Source organism: Chamaea fasciata, unplaced genomic scaffold, assembly GCF_029207755.1.
Source record: "Chamaea fasciata isolate MVZ Bird 193981 ecotype frontalis unplaced genomic scaffold, bChaFas1.0.hap1 SCAF_6, whole genome shotgun sequence".
NCBI lineage: Eukaryota > Metazoa > Chordata > Aves > Passeriformes > Sylviidae > Chamaea > Chamaea fasciata.
Genome location: NW_027094091.1, coordinates 14,997,071 through 15,016,629, shown reverse-complemented (window position 1 = coordinate 15,016,629; position 19,559 = coordinate 14,997,071). Strand labels below are relative to the sequence as shown.

General features: G+C 41.3%; 1 long non-coding RNA gene across 1 annotated transcript; it reads right to left on the bottom strand.

The window, feature by feature from the left end:
* Positions 1-1,399: 1,399 nt before the first annotated feature.
* Positions 1,400-10,675, bottom strand: LOC136290549 (uncharacterized). Its single transcript, XR_010721195.1, has 4 exons — positions 10,461-10,675; positions 8,805-8,871; positions 4,590-4,688; positions 1,400-1,716 (listed from the first exon to the last, which is right to left on the bottom strand). It is a non-coding gene; the product is annotated as an uncharacterized lncRNA (long non-coding RNA).
* Positions 10,676-19,559: the final 8,884 nt, after the last annotated feature.

Sequence of the window (19,559 nt, the reverse complement as noted above, 5' to 3'; positions counted from 1 at the left end):
ACACTGCGCTTCCCCTTGAATTCCCCAAGTCTGCCAGGGGCCCAATTGGCCATTCCTTCCTTTTGCTGCAAGCTCTCTGATTGTACTCATCTTTCTGTTCGTGATTTACAGGGATTCCTTGGATATCTAGGGTATCTATCTTTCATGAAAAGTCACAGCTGCTTCTCTGACCCTGGGTGGTCTTCTCAGAGCTCTAGAGGTGGCTGAGGGGGAACAAACCACCAAACAAGAAAAAACAGCAACACCGATTTTCTCATCGATAACTACAGCTGTTCATTTGGCTTTTCTTGAAAAGCTCCTGTCTTAAGAGTGATACATATAAGACCATCAGAGGTTAAGCAGTGAATAAATTAAGTTTTTCAATTGATAAATCCCTCCAAAAATAAAATCTAGGCAAGCAGTGATATTTCAGCTAAAGTCACAGTTGCCAAATTAATTCCAAAAGCACACACTGAGTACAGTGTATATTCATAATTAGTATTATTCATTATGGGAGCATTAAGAAACAACTGGGTTTTTGACAGGATTATTTAATTAATCTTTTGAAGCCTTTCAGATGTTCATCAGCCAAGCAGAATTTCCCCTCAAGCATAGTAGATTTTACAATCATAAGCATGCTGTTAATTTACTCTCCTCTTAATTTAAAGTGAGTTTGTGGAAACTTTTCAACTTTGTCTTAGTTTTTTGTGGTGCAAAATTTTGTGTAGTGTAATAATTCGTTCCAAAGTCTGTTTCTGTGACTCAGCATAATTGAAGAGGTCACTGTTGTTAAAGCCAGTATTTGCCCAGTTGTGGCTGCTGTGCCAACTCAGCTGTTGGGCTGGAGATGTGAATCTTCTTGGTGGTGGTGAGCAAGGATGGATGCAACTTAATTATAGCACAAATGTAATCAGGCTCTGAAGCTCCTGAAACACTGCAACATTTTGTCTTATAAACAAAACTGGGCTCCTCCATTGTGAGTAAACTAGGAGTTGTACCAACTCAGTCTTAAGGAGTCATAGCTTCAGAATGCTCTTCAGAAATGCGAAAAAAACTTGCTTTTAAAACTTCTTCAGAGTAAGTGCTCTTTCTTAGAAATTTGGACTGTCTTAATTTTGCTGACTGCAGGGTAGCAAATAGCTTTGTGTAAATAGTGAGCAGCTGTCAGGGGGAGCTGCAGTTGGGACCACCTTTATCTCAAGGAAATTGTTCTGTATATAATGGTAAAAAATTTTTAGATTGTGAAGGCTGTTGGAAAACACTTGATGTATCATTTCTGTAATTCTTTTTCATAGTAACTTTCATCAACCATAGCTACCAAGCCTGGGTCTAGTTAGGCTTTTTTTAGGACTTCAGTATACCCTGATTTAGAAAAACGCTGCCAGCAGAGTTGTAAAAGATCATAAATATATAACACCAAAGAACATTTATTAGTAAGCTCACAGTTACAAATTCCAAAATTGCAATGTTTTTGAATTTTTCTTTTTAAAAACCACCATACTTTCTTTTAAAAAACACCATATTTGCAATGAAGTAAACTCAGATTTTAAAATGTGCCCTTGTTGTAACTCTGCTGCCCACCTGTGCCTCACAGCTGCAGCTTCAGGCTGTGTAGGCTGTCATTGCTTCCATTCATCACCACTGCCTGGGAGACTGATGCTATCAAGCGGAGCTGAAGTTCATTCTCAGTTGGAGGCAGTTCTGTCTGAGAAATGAACTGCAGAGAAATACTGAGCGCTGGGGGGAGAGGGAGAGAGAGGAGTCAGTTTTTGTGTGTGTGAAGATGCGGGTTGCAGCAGCACCCTTGGATTTGAGTTTTTTAGGCTGACTTGTGCAGTTCTATTACAAGCTTTGCTAGATAAATCCTGTATTGGTTAAGCAAACACATCGTATGCATTATATGTTGTGTTTACTGCTTCCACATTTTTATAGCAGGAATTGCTAATCTTGGATTGGTGATATGAGAGCTATGTTACAAGGCAGTATATTGTTAATAGAACAATTCTTGGTGTTCAAGGAAGTCTCAGGTTTGATGTTGGTTGTTCTTCCCATCCATGTTCAGTTTGTTGGACAACAACAGTCACAACTTCATTGACTGTTTGCAGTATCAGGAGTACGTTCCTGTGATGCCCAGTCCTGACAGGTGCTTAGATCACGGAGTCATTGAATGGTTTAGGTTGTAAGGAACCTTAAATATCATCTAATTCCAACCCCACTGCCATGGGCAGGGACACCTTTCACTGGACCAGGTTGCTCAGAGCCACATCCAACCTGAACAGCCTTGGACACTGCCAGGGATGGGGCACCCACATCTCCTCTGGGGAGCCTGTGCCAGTGTCCCACCAGCCTCACAGTAAAGCATTTCTTCCTAATGTCTAATCTAAACCTACTCCAAGTTTGAAGCCGTTCCCCCTTGTCCTGTCACTACGTGCCCTTGTAAAAAGTTTCTCCATCTTGTAGGCTGTCTGCTGTCCCTGAAAATACATTAAGTATCAAGGTAGTTCAGGAAACACTTTTTTGATGCTGACAGTTTAAAATAAGCGGAATTGCAGATTCTTAGGAAGTGATGCATTTGATATACTGAGAAGTGTGAAATGAAACTTAAAATCCAGCATTGGACAGCATATTCTTAGGATTGATTCTCTAAATCAACGCAAGGAAGGTGTGTGATTTGATGCTACCAAGTACCATCCTAGTGACAGTTCTGACTATCAGACCAAAATTTTCCTGCAGGTTTGATTTGAACTTGACACTCCTGTTAAAGGCAGAAATACAGCCACCAGCCACCTTTTTACAGCCAAGGCAGCAGAGGCTGTGATAAGTGAGTTTCTTCTGGGAACAGTTGATGCTTTCTGCCCTTTGGATTCTCTCAAGGTGTAGCTGCAATGAAAATGAACCTTGTGTTGAAGTTCAGCACTAACCACTGATGGTAGACAATGTCCCTAATGTGATAGCAGAGGACCCACCTGTTGGGATGATCAAAAATTCTGAGTGCCTTCAGTCACTTAGAATTACTTTGACCTTGGAGTAGGGCAAATTCTGCAGCATCTGAGGTAATGCTTTATGGTGCCTGTTCAGCCATTCACTAACTGACCTCGAGCTATTTGGCTTCCATGTGGGAGCGAATAAATTCTCCAGCCAGTTTTTGTGCTAGACCCTCATTTCTCAAAAGCATGGACCAAAGCCCCAGTAGTGATTCTTTGCATAGATATTCTGCTAATGGCATCAGGGTAATTTTGTGGAATTGATTTACCTGCCTTGTAGAAGGCAAAGGAGGCATTGGAGTCAGGCTACATCAGTTCCAGCCCTTCCACTACTGACTCTTTCAAAGCTTGGGCCAGTCACAGCTTTTAAAGAATCAGGGAAGACAGTCCAGTGCACTAGGCTAGAGCAACTGGAGTGTTCTGGAAAGCCATTGTTAAAATTTTCTGGTTCTATTGTGCTGCTGTTCCCCCTTGTTGCTGTGTGTTGGTGCTTGTCCCACAGTCCAGCCCCAGTGGCTGGGTTCCCTGCCAGGAGAGCTGCTTGGTGCCAGAGCTGAGGTTTGTCCTCTGCACTGTTCAGCTGGTGTCTGCTTGCTTTGTTCCAGTGCTCACTGCTGCACTCGCTTGTTTAACCTATTTTTTTAAATCTTGTTAATCAAGCCTGTTTCACAGTATCAGAAGCTGGATAGAGCTACTGATTCTAGCTCAGGTCCTGTCCAATGTAGTGTCCAATCCTGGTATTAACATCTTTCTCCGTCTCAAATGATAGGTTCCACAATCTTCTTGAGCGCTGCAAGTGCTGTTATTATCTCGCTACTACCTGTTTTAAGTCTTCCTTGCTGAAATTTAACCCTCTCTACTTTTTGTCCATTCGTGGCATGGAGAATAGATTTCGCCTCTTCCTCTCTTTTCTTCTTACATCCTTGGCAGCTGAGACTGCTTTGTGTTTCCCTTCAGGCTCCTGCTAAACCCCCACAATGAGTTCAGCTTCTGTTTGTGTGGAGAGTGTGTCCCATGCTCATTCTGAGCACAGAACTCCAGCTGATACCTTCCATCCCAGCTGAGCTGAACCTGAGGATTACATCAGCCAGCTTTTAGCTGCCGTATCCTGGTATGGAATTTACCTCTTAAAAACAGGATGCCACTTCTGACCCAGGAGAGTTGGAATGTGCTACAGGAATTATATGCTTCCAATGGAACTGCCTGATTATTCCCAAGCCTGCACTTGTGCTGTAGTATGCTGCTGCCAAAATGTAAAATCCTGTATTAGAGCTGCTTCGGTTCAATTTTTTGCCATCTGTTTCTGTGGTTAGTCAAGTTTGTTTTGAACTCCTGTTGTGTAGTGTATCCACAGCCTACACTTCACCTTTCTCTGGCACCTGCCCAATATTACTGATTAAAAACACTGAGTGGCAATGGAGCATGAAGAGACCCCTGCAAAATCTTACTGCTGTGTGAGGATGAAATAGTGATAAATAAACCCCAAGCAGGATTTCCCAAGAAATTTTATCATCTGCTCCAAGCAATTTTCATCTCTACTATGTTTCCTTATTTGGGGAATATCACATAGAAGAGCATCAAAAGCTTCTTAAAAGTCAACATATGTGATTATCTGCTGCTTCTCACCTTATGGTGTGCTGCGTTGTTGAAGGGAAATGCACTTATTTGAAATGATCTGACAAATTTATTCTGGCTTTCATTCATCATCACGTTACTCTTCAAATGCTGAAAAGAACAAAACCCAAATCTGATTATGTGCCCAGAAAAACTGTGGAAGACTGCAGTTAGTTTGATCTATCATTTCCTTTTTCCCTTTTCCAAAGATTGCTCTTTTAAATCACAAGAAATCTGCTAACAACTTTGTTAGCCACTTTTCAGAGTTTTCTGGTTTGGTGCCAAGGATAAGACCTAAGCTGAGTGAAAAATCTCACATACCTCCACACTGATATGTTAAGATCCCCATGAGTTCCCATGAGATTGCTGGTGGTATATTTGGTAGGGAGAATGGTGGGTTTGTACTGCTGTGTTTTGTCTTAGTGTGGTGTTTCTACAGAGAAGGGTGATAGGGATAAAGTAAGAAGCTCTCATGGTGTGCAAAGCTCTACTAATGGGCCTTTGATTACCCCTAGGGGTAAAAGGAGAAAAGTGCTAAACTGTCGCCAGAATTTGTTTCCCAAAGGCCCTTCAGCAGGATTAGAGAAGATACGAGAGAAATCTCTGAAGCATTTTGTGATGCCCTAAGTGCCCAGTGATGAGAAACAAGAAAGTAAAGTCCTGTCAAAGTCAGCCACCATGACCCTCAAACACAGGGTAAGTAAGGGCTGAGGCCCTCAATGACAGGGTAGGGGCTGTGTCTCTCTGTCCTGGTCCTTTGCTGTCTCAGGGAGATGGAGTGGTGTGCAGCTCAGGCAGTGTCCACAAGCCTCTGAAATGTTTGGTGGAGACACATTCCTACCTGTCCTTTCCTTGGATTTACAGTCACTACTGGACTTTTTCTGGTCCTTAGGCTTTAGTGGAGATTGAAGTATTACTGCTTACCAATAACTGGGCTCCTGTTATTCTTTTCCTCCCTAATCTGACTTAAAGTCTCCCCATCCTGGACAGCTGACAGACTAAAAAGCTTCCCTTGTCAAGAGGGTTCCCACCTTCCTCCACAGCTCATGCAATGCCATCCCATGGCTGAGGGTGACAAAGTCATCTTGGAAACATCACCTGTGTGGTTCCCTCCAGGAAGCTTTTGGCTTCCCCTGATCCCAGAGCAGAAGGCTTAGGATTCACAAGTCTAGAGCAGCATCCCCACTATTTTCTCTCCTGCTCTTTCTAAGAAGCTTAGTTGATTGGCCAGGGTCTCTTCCTGTGTGACTCTTGGCTATCTTTGTGCTTGCTGCTTGGGTGCAGAGAACACATCTCCTGGGCAGGAGCCCTTCCACCACACCCATCTGAAAGTTGCACCGGTCCCTGCTGCTTTTTCATTGCAGTGATGACTGTAATTTGTTTTTTTCGGCAAGACATTTGTTCTTTTCTACAACAAAGAATGAATCCTTACTTGCTGGCAGGATACTGGAGCAGCATAATGAACCATCTTTATTCTGGTGCTACCTGCTTAGAGCAGAAGCAGAGGAAGCCTGTGATACATGCATTTCCTTCCTCCTTGCCCTAGCAGGTAGAGTGAGCAACAAATCACTTTCTACCCAACCATATTTTTAGTGGAAGGCTGCTATCATAACTCTTCTTGATCACCTCTTTTCCTAGACTAAAGTAGCTTAAGGTTCTTTCCTCTAGACTCTCCCTTATTTGTCTGCACTGGTCCCAGGACTGGAGGCTGTCCTCCTGTCAAGGCTTCACAAAAATCTTCTGTGCGAACAAAACCAACAGTGTGAGCCTTCGTTTCCATGTTATACTCCTATTGAAGTACCTCATAGTTGATAAAGCAAATCTATCATTAAATTGTCTCTGTCAGCATGAAGTTTGGATGTTTCTCATGTAGCAGCAGCATGGTCAAATTGCACTGTCTGGTCTGGACTTTAAAAATATTTAGATGTTAATTAATTTTATTTAAGCACCTGAATGCTTTTATGAATCTGATCTCTTGCATATTCCGTTGAGATTGGCACTTCTCATTATTAAGGTGTAATAGCCATAAATATGCATTAATGGTTTGGGACCCTGACACTTTGATTACAGATAACCAAATGTCACTTTATTTCAAGACCTGAAGCAGGTAACTGCGATGCAATATCAGCTCCACTTACAGTGTCACTATCTTGACAATGAAATCCTCAATGTAGTGCTGTGAAGGGAAGATGAAAGCTGCAAGCTTTGCCCAATTTCCTTTGCACTTCAATAATCTTTACATTTACACTTCCAGTGACATGTCAAAGATTTGGATGTTATATTTTTGGATGAGAATTGAAATAAAATACTTCAGGCATGAAGTTAAGTCCTTGAGCCTGAATACTCAGTGCAATACCAGCAGACCATAAAGAATCAGAGACACACTTCACCCTGACAGGTTTTCTGTGCAATGAATGTATTTTTGTACAGTGCTAATTTAGTGTAAAGATCCCATTCTTGTCTGTAAAATCTAACGAAAAAAACCTAAAGTCAAATACTTGTTAAAAAAAAAAACAAATTCCACAGAAACAAGCAAGAAAATGAAAATAAACAAGCAAACAAAACCTCACAAAGAGCAAAAGCCAAAAGAAACCCAAAAACCCCTCAAAACCCACCCCACACTATTACTATCAGGTAAATGGTAGCAATTCACGATCACTGCAATTTACAAAAATCTTCAAAATTATGTGGGGCAGCTCCTCAATTGTAGCTGACTTTTCCTAATTAAAACAAATTCAATTAATAATTTCTAGGTTGTAAGTTGAAAGCACCACTATAGCTTTCCCTTCAATACAGTGACATTTTAATATAACTTTAATCTGAAGTATTTAATTAGGAAATACACTATAGATCATCCTGGGACACTTCTCTAGCAGACAACTGGCACGACTTAAAAGTTTGTCTGTTTGAAAGTGATACACTTATGAAAATCTACACCCCAAATTCTATAATAGCTTTCACTTCAGCCACAGTCCTTCAGCTTTTTGAAATGTGCAATAAATCCCTGTGCAAATGTAGTATCATGCTTTCACATTTCAGTCAATAATCTCAAAACCAACAAATCTCAATTAAGCCTCACAGCCGCACGTTTCTCACAGTGGGGCATAGACTATTTCTGCTTAAGAAATCCATGAAATTAAGAACAGGGAATCTAGTTCACTGACCCAAAATCTGCCTCAGAGTAAAGAACAAGGCCAGAAGGACCTATAGTGCTGGTCCATCCTAAAGAACAGCACGTGCCTGAAGCAAAGAAACTCTTTGATTTACTTTAGATTTACTCATTGTGTTAGGCTTCACCAAGGGAATGTGCAAGGCAATTTCAAGACCAAGTTTCAGGATTATCCATTCTCCGTGGATAAAATTCAGGGCAGGTCTGAAGCACCATGATTGATACACACTGCGATTTGAAAAACAAAAAGCTTTGAATGTCACTTTCTTTTCTTGGACCTCTAGGACATCTTTCTTATTAGTGGTAATTACTTGGAGGCTTTTGTCTGTAACCATAAGAACTGGAGACTTTTTCTCTAAAATAAATACATAAATTGCAGATTGCTGTACAATCAGATGACCCCAGGAGTTCCAGCCTTAGGAAATACAGCAAGCACAAGAATTGTGAGACTGCAGTGCAAAAACAATGCTTGCCACCGTAACTAAACATTTTCTCCCAGGGTGGAATGCTCCTTTAGTGCTGAGAACCCACGGAAGAAATTTTGCATCATATTATCATATAATTATATGGGCTTATTAAGAGTAATCATGGTAAGAACTGAACAACTCCTAATTCCCTTGTCTGTAATGAGCACGTTACTGAGTTGCCTCGGCTGTGCACAGTTTTCTTTCAAGGCCGCAATTAGAGCAGACCCGATTGTGAGCAGGGTTAGCTGACATGTGGCTTGCAGAACAATTTACTTTGACTGAACTGTTGTCACAAGTTGTTGAATTTACAGTCACATGCAATTCTCTAGAGCTAATAATAATCTGATCACACAGAGAACATTTTTTCTCTTTCCTTCTTTAATGCATATTGAGAATTCAGAAATCTAAGTTTAAAGAATAATCTTCCTCTGTCCTGACCTTATGATTTCTCCATGTTTTTAAATGGTACAATTAGAAGTGAGAAGGCAGGTCTGCTCCAGGTCTGATGTACAATTAGACCAAATTTAGTGTGGCAATATTAAAATGATTGTACCACTTTGGTGAGGTAAAGTACACATTAATGATACCTACCAGTTAAGTTCTGACTGGCAGCTCTGCTCTACTGCAGCTCCTCTGTTCATCTGGCAGGTGTCACTGGCTGTAGTAGAAAGCAAACAGTAAAATTCAGGTTGGGTAACTACTGAAAAAGCATCTTTTCCTCTATTTTCATTTCATCTTAGCAACATTCTCCAAAACACATCAATGTGTATGTCTGTGCCATCCAGAAATGGTTCTTTAAAATGAAATTCAGCGCTGGTCACATGCTCAGGAATGAGTGCTGAAGGCATTTCCCTCTCTAGCAGGAGCATTTGTTATCTGGTGACTACAACTGTACTGAGTCGAGGCCAACCACTGGGCTACAGTTTCAGAGAAGGTGCTGTTGGGAATGACCAATGCTGTGTGAACACTTGAGGACTGTAACTGATGATCTGAAAACTTGACTTGGGTGAGTACCATTTGCTTCTAGCAATATTCACCTACAGAAGTTGAATGGGAGCATAAAAATACAACAGCACAGCAATTCTCTTGTGCTAAAGAAGGCAGTTTTTGTCTGTTCAGGCATTTTGATAGACCAATTCTCTTCAATAAACTCTGAGTAAGTTGTAGTTCAAATTTATTTGTCTTCAAGCAAATCACAAAATGCAAATGAAATGCTTCTGTCTCAAAATCCAAACGTAATACATCTCTAGCTTTTAAAACTGATCACAGATGTACTAACACTGAAACAAATGCTGTTTTTCACATATTCCTCAATGCAAACGCTAAACATTCCCTTAATTTCAGAGAGCTTTATTTGGAGGCTTTCTCACAAGAGTTGGAAAGAAATATAGTGCTTGTCTTCGTTTTCTTGTTCATGGTAACGCAAGGACAAGCACTAAAGCAATGCAGATTGTTGAGCAGAATTAATTTGTAACTCAGGGAATTTCTTAACATCTTCATAGGTTTCACTCTGGATTGCTGCACAACTGAACCAAGACAGTGAAAGATCAGAAAGGTGTTTCAAACTGTTTTAAATGCAGGAGGGAACTGAATTTGGATGCATCTTTAACGGGATGCTGGCAAAGACTGGCATTGTTTAGCAGAACCTGAAAAAGACCGAACAGGAGGGTCCTTTCTAACATCTCATCAGCCTTACAGCCAGGACCCAGAGTCCTGTCTTTAAAGATGTTCTTTTAAGGTCCTGTTAAGTGGGCCTTTGCAGCTGTACCCATGGCAGTCCCCTCTGGCCCTCTCTGAGTTCTTTCTTCTCTTGTGCTCATAGCTGCACCTACTTAATCAGCACCCAAGTGAGCTTTGTGGCTAAGCCTTGTACTTAATAAGATTCAAAGCTTTCCTCTTGAACTCGGTACCACTCCTGAAAACACAATGTCGTGGGTTAGGAACAGCACTCCCGAGGTTAGTGACCTCTCCCTCCACTGAGAGTCTCCCAGGCCAGATGGTGCTCCCCTTCCCCCCCCATCCGGTGGGAGACAGAAGGCAGAGATTACAGGGCGAGATAAGAACAATTTACTGGAAAGGACAATGAGATAAGAAAATGAAAGTAACAGCAGAAATATTAAAAATAAAAGGTATAAGACAAAGAAACTATTTACACAGAAAAAAACACGACAAAGTATCAACCAGCTCTTCCCCACCACACCACTTTTCCCTGCCCTGAAAGAGTGAGCGAGGCCCTTACTCCCGTACCTTTCAGTGAGGTGAGATGGTACCGAATCGGCTACTGTAAAAAATTAGCCCTGCCCTGGCCTAAACGGGGACACACATCCCCTTTACTACAGCAGTCCTCTTCCCTTGCTGGACGTGGTTTCAGTGCTGTACGTCCTGGTAGCTGATGGAAGAAATGAGTTTGAATTGGACTGCCAAAGCTTGCTGTGGGGCTTCACACACATTCTCCTCCCAAAACCAACTGTGACCCTCTTTTTAACATCCAGCCCCTCCTCTCAGTTTATTTCCTGCTACAAGGCCCTTCTAACACCTGAATAATCTCATTTAACCTAACGGTATCCTATTTCACCTGGTGGTTCCCACTGTGGGTTAGCAGAAGAACCCATCTGGAAGAGTGAGGTTATCAGAGACAAGGACAGTGCCCTAGCACACCAAACAGCAGCTGCTTTTCCAAAGAAGACCCTGTTTCACTAGCAGTAGAGAAGTGATGGAGATAAATGCAACTACGAATTAGTGTACAAACTGGGTTGTCAACAATTTCTCATATCCAGTCAGGACCACTTTTTCCAGAACATCTGGCACTGATACAAATCAGTTCTCCATCTTTCATCTTCCAAAATTTTCACCGCTTTACTACTATCTCTTGCACAATTAATGCAGGTTGTTTGTGCCCTTTTATGGCCACTGTATGTTGGAAATCTGAGCTCTGAAAGCAGACTCAGTACTGCACAAGCTGTTGCAGTGTTTGAGTGGAGCTGCTGGAGTTCTGCCAGGGGAGGTTCCTCTGGACTTGCTGCACTTGCTGCTGTTTCCCAGATTCAATAATATTCCTGATAGCTCTAATGATCAGGGAAGACATTTCCACAGACACAAGCAAAAGTAGTTCTTATAATCCCCATGGATAGTCAACAATTGAGAGACTGAGCTGGAATTTGATATCTGTAAAAGACTCCAGTGAGAAAATACCCTGGTTTATGTGTTGCTCTGTCCAGTAGTTGTTTCATGTCCAACTCAGAAATAAAAAACACCATTGTCACCAGAAATTCTTTTGATGAATATCTGAAAAATATTCCTAGTAGGATCACTATTTCCTCCAATGTCTCTATTAAAAACAAAACAAAACAAAACAAAACAAAACAAAAACAAAAACAAAAACCAACAAAAAAACCCCCAAAAACCCAAAAAACCCCCAGCAAGTTACTCAGAAAACAAATTAAGCTTCTTGGATATTGTTTTGACAAGAAGCCTAGTCAATTTCCAATGTTTATGTAAGTATTCTGTCCTGAAAAAATTAGAGTCTTTCATCTGGGATATATAATTTTCTGACAGGTAACTTGTCTATTTTCAAGCTACAGTACAGGTGATTTCAGTCAGATGATTTCCTGTACACGTGATTCCAGTAACTCTGCACAGCCACAAGTGTCTGAATTAGTCTTGGATTCCTTCATGTAACAGGGGCTGCAGTCCTGCACAAGTGAAGGCAGCACTAGCTCTGGCTAGTCTTGGATGCTGGAGAAAGGTACAGGTGGAGCATTTGGGTTGCAATTTTTGGATCAGACAGCCCTTCTTCCTGTGGATCTTCTCTATGATGTGCACTGGCAAATAAAGGGTAGTCCCAGCTTCATGCTTTTTTAGAGGTGTCTGTACTTTTGCTTTGGCTATTAGCATCAGTAGGCTTGGGAGTCTTGTCCCACTGTATGAAAAAAAACCCCATAATGTAGAAAATAATTGTGTAAATAGAAATGGTTGATTTGATTTTAAGAGCATGGAGGAGATCTCCCTGATCAATGAATGCCACAAGGGAGGCAATATTTACCCAGTAGGGGTAATGGAAGGACACTAAGTGATGAGGGCACAGTATAATATGGACTATGACATTGAGTGGAAATATCATGAGTGCAAATAAAACTCAAATTCCCCCAGTCAGCAAAATTGCAGGTAGTAAGAAAGTAGTGGGCATAGAAGATGAAACACCAAATAGCTAATACATATATTTTTTTTTTTCATGGAATAAGTATAACTGCGTGCACCCAAAAAATACTGAGAAAAGGCTCCAGGTTGAACAAAAGTATCTCTGTTTCTTTGCAGCTGGAAATTGAAATAATTGGTGGGTTTGGTTTTGTGGCTTTTTTATGACTTCAGAGTGTCTGTTACTCCAAAATAGGGCGGGGGAAGGTGTCATCTTCTGCCTTTAAGCTGTCTACCCTGATGGTGAGCACGATGAACACTGATAAATAAGACTATTGCAGTATGAACCAGTTGTTGGCTTGAGGATGGAACTTTTCCTTTTTTAATCTTTCTCCAAATGGGTAAAGGTTTCAGCATTGCCATTTTCTTGGGGAAGAAGTAGTTCTTCCTGTTCAGGACGAAATCTTGAGGAATTCCATGAGTGACACTTATTCTCTCTCTCTCTCTCTCTCTCTCTTTTTTTTTTTTTTCTCTCTCTCTCTTTTAAGCGTTGTTATTTCTGTGTCTTTAAGCAGCTTTGCACTGCGGATCACATCTATTTTGAAACCTAGAGACTAAGTTTTGTATGAATACCAGTTAGGGAACCTGAATCCTTATCAGCAAGACTCAAATCCCATTAGTATTACATTTTGCATAAAATATTCAGAATTAATTACATATATTTGTAGGGAAAAGGAGGTGTAAATTAGTAAATAGGAAAAAAATATGTAGGAAAGCATGGCCTGAAGTGTGTATCTGAGATTTGGGAAGTCATGCATAATGAATAAGTAAGCATGCTGTTGAATTTGGATGGTATCTGTAGGTGGATGATGGAAATTGCACAGCACTGATGTGTAAATAATGCACAATCCCTTAGAAACCCTGATCTGTTACTTATGGAACAGAGGAGAATGTGCCAGGAAGAGCTTGACAATAATGCTCAAAATAAGTCTCTGCATGAACATGTACAGCTCCCAGAGCCATCACAAAGGCAATATGACAATTTGGGAATGGTATTTTGATGATTCCTTCATCTCTCCCACACTCACTCATCACAAGGGGCTTTTTGCAACTCTATGGATGAGGGCTTCCATTGCAGGACATTCAAATACTGAACTTCTCAGTTGCTGCAGGGAAAATTCACCTAAAATGTGTGTCCTCTCTACATGTAACTGAAAACAAGTACATGCACAATCTAATTTATTTATAAAATCTCAGAAATGGGCATGTGCTGCTGTAGATGAATCTAAAAGAACAGCTGGCTCAAGCAAGATGCTGTGGACTGAAATACTAATTAATATTTTTCTAAAGACTGTATCTCATACTGCAATTCACCCCAGGACAAGGGAAAAAAGATACTCACAGCAAGAGGCTGAGCTTTGCCAGTGTTTATATGCTATTGAAACTTCACTCAAAAGCAGCACAAACTTACCCTGAGCTCTTCCTCTGCTTCCACATCCCTAAAAGGCTCTTTGCAATAGACCACAGTGTTTGTACTTGGAGCAAAACAATTGTAAATACAGAAGCCAGTAAGCAAGTAGTGTTTTCTATATCCTGACATTTTATCCACTGCCTCTCTGCTCTGGTAATTGCCATGGTGGGGGCAGTGGAGAGACCCCCAGGTAACTCTGCCTAGTAGGAGCATGAAAAATTGTGTTGTCTCCAAGAGGGGCCACATGCTGGGGAGTCCTTCCCCAGACCCTCTAGTTTTGGTAGGTAAAAGTAACCACATCTTTTGAAATCTGGAGAAAATAAATCCTCTACGTATATTTCCAATTACAGAGGACAAGAAAACCCCTTTACCTTCTCTTTGATTTCCACAAATCAAAGAGCGGGGGGACTAAGTTGAAGGCCTTGGTCTTTCTCCAGTTGGCAGCAGTGTTTTGGTCTTTATTCCAGGCCCTGGCCTCTGAGGCACCAGCACTCCTGCTGTCCTGGCAAGTTGCTCCAAAATAAAATAAAATAATAGTGTGGCCTTGGTAGCTTCCCATTCAGGTTTTTATTGCCTCACTGGTGCAGTGTCCCTTCCTTGCTTGGGGAGGGAGCTTCAACAACCTCTCTCTTCCTATTCGTTAATAAAACAAAAAGAAGAGCTTTCCACAGTACAGAACCCAGAGCTTTGTCCCTGTCTGACATGGTGTCTAAAAAAATCGATAAAGGAATTAAATCTTTCAGAAAACATCTTAGATATTTGTGATATTTGTGATATTTGTGATATTTGTGATATTTGTGCTTGAAGGTGATGTATGTTTGTCTCTTAATATGGAAAACTAACTCCTGTCCAGTGCATTCAGAATGGATAAACAAGTTGCGATGCATAATTTTAATGGCGAAAAAACTTTCCATGGGTGACAGAATGAGGATAAATGCATTTCATATGAAATCCTTGGTAATATATGTACATATAGGCTATATTTCTCATACACAGTGGTGTTATTTCTAAAGAATTTTAAAAGTTTTTATAACTCTAGTTCTCCTCAAAAGAGAATTCACTAGACCATGTGGAAAACCTCCCCTTCCTTTAAGTGGTTTAATATACGGGCAAAAAAAAGCAGCTGGTGAAGGCAGAGGCCTGACAGGGGCAGCAAAACCCCCACAAGAGGCAGCCACTGCCTCCTTTGCCTACAAGAAAAGGAATTGCTACTGGTGGTGAGGGTTTTGGCTGTGGGGCAGGGCTGCTCTGGTGGGGGGCAGAGGCAGCTCTGCCCTGTTCTTCAGTGGGAGCTGTATCAGGAGATGTTCACTGTGAGAAAACAGAAGCTCAGCTCTTTCTGCTCTATCCAGAAGAGTTGCTTCAGTCTTGTCCTGTCCTGACCCATGTAACATTGAACCTCTGTGGAGGATGAGCCTGTGTTTCTAACATGACACTCTGATCTCAGCAGAGCTTCTCTGGTGTGGTGGGGGAAGCAAATACAGGCATGAAAAAGGGGCTAAGGTATATTTGGAATCTTCTGCCCTGATGTCAGTGGTCATGATAGCTGCATGGTTGCCATGCTGAAGGCAGTCTTTTTCTCAATCAAAACACAACAAAAGGGAACAAGTCCCAATGTTGGCACTGTAATTTCATTTCTAATGGGTTTTCTACTATCTGAAGTGAAAGCCAAGCACTGCCAGAGGGCTCTTGCATGGTTTTGACTAATATAAACAGGTATTCAGATGCAATTCTTCCTTTGCAAGCTGATCCCATAGTGCATTTACCTAAGCCATTCTCTTCTGGGGGTAGCTTGATGACACACTTCCAGCATAAGAATCACTAAACTAGATTTAGTCATGCATACTTGAGTCACAGTCTTGTGTTACTTTATTTAGTACAGGCCATTAAATATTTTTACCTCTGTATTAGGGTCAGGATAGGAGAACTAATCAAGAGAGATTCATGGAAGCTTTATGTGTCATACAAAGTACTCAAGCTAATCTTCCACACTCAAACTTACCCCTCAGCACATGTTTCTGAGAGAAAAATACACAGACGTCACACACTTCATGTATATACACATGTATTTACATGTGAGTTTGCTGACACAAGTGTGCATGTGTGCAAGGGAAATATTAAACATTAAAATCATCTTCATTTCAAAGCAAAGCTTTTCAAGGTGAGAATAAAGATGTTCAAGGTGACAGGCAGAGCAGAGGTGCAGAATTCCCAGCCTGGTCTGACCTGAAGATGTTTTGTTGATACACCATGAAAGAATTGCAGCGGCACAAAATACTGCTTAGTTCAGCATTGCTACCTTGGAGCAAGATATGATGGTTGGGGTTTCCAAGCACATGGTTATTAATATTTTAAGAGATAGTTACACTGGTGCAAACATCCTTGCTACACAGAGGCCCAAAGTAAAAAGACACATTTGACAAATTCATTTTGGAAATCTTAATCTATTTATCCTCTTTAGTATTCATCTTGTTAAACATGTACAGCACTAGATAAATTGGTACTACTTAAATATTTATCAATGTCTCCCTGCATATTTAAGTAGCAAGCAGGCAGCCAGTCATCAACATCAACTTTTTTTTAATCATTCCTCCAGAATCATCTACATTTCTTCTTCGGCCCTCAAAGGCTCAGCATCACAGTCAGCCCAGTGCTACAGAGCAGAGAGAAGCCGGGCAGGGTCTGACAGGCTGTGCCAGAGGTGTGGGAGCAGAGCCCAGAACCCCCCCGGGGCTGAGCCCCAGGTCCCTGGCACAGCAGTGCAGTCCCTGTGTGGGTCTACAGGGCTGGAGCTGTGCTCAGCTTCCTCGCTGGTCACCCGGTGCTGTGTGGGGCACCAAGCGAGCATTTCAGCACATTTTTATTCAGAGCAAGTATTGTTTACCCCCATGATCCCAAATCTCACTCCGGCTTCAAGCTGTTGTATTATCACAACAGTTCTCTGCAAATAAGCTTTAAAAACCTAGTTTGCACCACTATCAGGAAGCTTAAAAGCAGAATGGAAAGAAGAGAACTATTTCAATATGAACTACAAAATCATAGCAACAACCATGAACACAATCTCATCCCACCCCCCTATTTTACTGGTGGCTGGTACATTTGAGCAGTGCTGAAGTTTGTGCCAGGTGCACGCAAGGAATTGCAATTAGAATTTGCTTCCAGCCACGTTTCACACAGCACCAGTGCCAGCCAAGCACAAACACGCCTTCCACTGCTGGGAGCTAGGAGGGGAAACGGAAGCAAAGGGTCCTGAGAAAACCAGGGCATGGTGCAGACCTGGGTTCTGACACCAACACTGGATGTCTCACAGGTTCACTGGGCTCAGCACCGTTTGTTTCAACTGCATGAGTAATGACAGAGCACAGCCGTGGACATACTGTGCTGCAATAGCATCTTCCCCTGAGGAGCCAAGCACTTCACGAGCATCTTTGCCTCCCTTTTACAGACAAGGAAATCAGTGAAAAAGGAGGCTATAACTTTCTGCCATCTGTTTTAAAACATGGGGACAAAAGAACCAACAAAATCAAACCTCTCTGACTCCTGGGTTTGTGTTATTCCCACAAAACCATGTTTAACCCTGCTCCATATAAAACCAAGAATACTGATGGTGCATTATTCTTCTCATTGTACACAATAAGATGTTTGGTGTCAATGCTTCAGTGACAATATTTGAAGTTGTTTCAAGTAGAGTTTTTGGGGGCCCAATTCTCTGCCTTCCAAAACTTTCCTTAATGGTACAGATAAACTAGTGGAGGGTATCCTTATAAAATATGCAACTGATGCCAATTTGAAAGACAACAGCAAGCATTTTGGAGGCAGAATTATTCAAAATAGTCTTTAGAAAGCTCTAAATCAAATATATGAAATCAAATACATGAAAACAAATAAAGCAAAATGAAAAGGAGAAAAAAAAATCAAACACACAGTCACAAAACCCCCAACCCTGAAAATACATGTCTTACCAGCAGTATTGCATAAGACATTCTGGATACTGCAGGACCCAATACACACACTGAGTATGTGCCTACCAAGAAGGCAGATGCATCAGTGCATGAAGAAGAGGCTCCTTATGATGTGGGATGTTGTCAGGTTGGTTTCCTCAGGAAAGGAGCTCTCAGCTGGAGTAATCTGTTTACACAGAGGAACCATGTTTTAAAGGACACATGTAAATTGGAGAGAGGTCACAAGACAGAGATGACAACATGACTCTTAGGATGGCTTTGAAGAACTGGGCTTTGACCCAGAAACCAGAAGACCACAGAAAGGACATGATAACATGTTCCAGTGCATGTTTCAGTATTTCGAACATTGTTACGAGAACAACAATCAATTATTCCCCATGTCCACTGAGGGAAGGATGAGCAGAAATTAACCTATTTTTCAGCAAAGAATATTTAGGTTATATATTAGGAAAAGTTTTTTTTTATGAGCATAATTAAGTGTTGGACCAGACTGCCTGAGGGACATGGTCTGAGGCACTGCCTTCCAGGGAGGTGCTAGAGTGCAAGTTGGACAAGTGCCTCAGGATGTTCTGGGAAGACTTTGCAGCTAGAATGGGGAACTGGGGACCCTTCCCACTCTTTTCTCTACACATGTGGTATTTCTCCTGTTGTGAGATCCACTGACCCAATGAAAGGTAATATTCTTGACACTACTATCTGTCGTAATGGTCATCTGGTCTTCATAGCAGCTTCTGGAGCAAAAGAGAGAGGCTACAAGTTTGCTCCAACTGATTAAACAACTCAGTTGATACGACTGAATAAAAGTGCTCCAGAGAAATTATTTTGGTCACAAATAAGTTCAAAATGACTTCATACTATGATCAAAGCACTGCTAAATCTGTGCTAAACCTCTTCCTGCCCACCAAGAAGAACTGACATTCTGCAGATTTGAAATATAGCAACTGAGGCAGCCTGGATACAAAGGTTAACCTAGACAGATTAATATGAGCTTGTATAAAGCTCTTAATGCTATTCCAAATGCTAATAGTGACTGACATTATAGGGTTTCCTGGAACTGATTTAGAAAGACAAGAATTGTTTGCAATAAAAGTCTGTTTATCTAACCAGAAGAGCAAGAATTCCTTAACTACCCAGGAATTTGACCAATTATGATCTCATTTAACAGAAAAATAATTTCTAAACATGGCATTTATCTGTCTGATTTCCCAAGACACTGTACTGTACCATACACGGCTCTTCAAACAGGGCTCCAGAAGCACTGCTGAAATATACATTGGCAGAAAGCTGTGAAACAAGGCAAGTTTTATTTTTACCATTTTTCCAGTCAGTGAAGTGAACTGCTGCAAGATCAGTGTTTTCTTCAACGTGAGGACAAGTGGGACAGACAGATTCCCAGTGAGGGGATCTAGATTTTCTATGTCCATCCCCATGTCTGTTGTTCCAAGCCCAGGGTTGGACAGCTCCTGGTTAAGCAGTAAATGACCCTCAGTGCTTTTCAGCACACAGGTGCTCTATGGAGTTGCTTTTGAAGCTTTTCAGCCATGCACATTTCTCCTTTTTATTTCAGCCAAACATATAATTTTCTCTTTTCTTTTTTTTTTTTTCTTTTTAGTGAAATAACAAATGTGAGACTATTGTGAATCTGGCAAAGGCATAAGAGAAATTTTGAGAACCTCAGGGAGCTGAGCCATTTTACTGAAAGTAATCTTAGCTCACAAATAGAACAGCAGTCCCTGGTAGTATTGCAAATGCTTCTTCAGCAGCAAAAATATCTTGGAT